The following is a 565-nucleotide window of genomic DNA, read 5'->3' as shown; positions in this document are numbered from 1 at the left end:
AATGTTCATTGTTTGTCATGTTGGGTGAGCTAATGATTTTTAAAAATTATTAGTACATAGAGCTTACTATTCATAGTGGACTGAAATTAGAAATGAAAAAAGTTGCTCATTGATTGAATTAGCAGTGCCTGGCACACAGTAATGTAATATATAAAGTGAGTTGGACTTGGATGCCATCCAAGAGGGCTTAGTTACTGAAGTAGTTTTATTTCTAAAGTGATTTTACAGTATAGGCATGGGTGTCCAGGCTGGTTATGGTTAAACTTAGATAGGAAGTAAGGAACAGTAATGACGATACTATCTTTAGACCTGAACATTATAAACCCTTAGTTGTTATTCCTTGCCAGCTTACAAAGTAAACACTTAATGAATGCACAGATTATAAGCCCTTAAATGAACTGTACATGAAAAGGGCAATAAATATGAGCCAGAGTTAGAGGTACAATGACATAATGGAAAGATAAAGGTTGAGAAACCTGGGTTCCCACTAACTGGCTGTATGATTTGGGGTGAGTCATTTACCCTCTCTTAATTACCTCATCTGTAAAATGTGGAGGATGGACTG

The 565-nt window shown here is 35.9% G+C and overlaps 1 protein-coding gene across 4 annotated transcripts in view; it reads right to left on the bottom strand.

Moving 5' to 3' along the window:
• Positions 1–565, bottom strand: part of RBKS (ribokinase) — an 82,257-nt gene that overhangs the window by 78,080 nt on the left and 3,612 nt on the right. The window lies entirely within an intron of this gene.

The sequence above is a fragment of the Balaenoptera acutorostrata genome, chromosome 12 (assembly GCF_949987535.1).
Source record: "Balaenoptera acutorostrata chromosome 12, mBalAcu1.1, whole genome shotgun sequence".
Taxonomy (NCBI): domain Eukaryota; kingdom Metazoa; phylum Chordata; class Mammalia; order Artiodactyla; family Balaenopteridae; genus Balaenoptera; species Balaenoptera acutorostrata.
The sequence above is the reverse complement of the archived record's forward strand: the minus strand, read 5'-3'. Positions and strand labels throughout refer to the sequence as shown.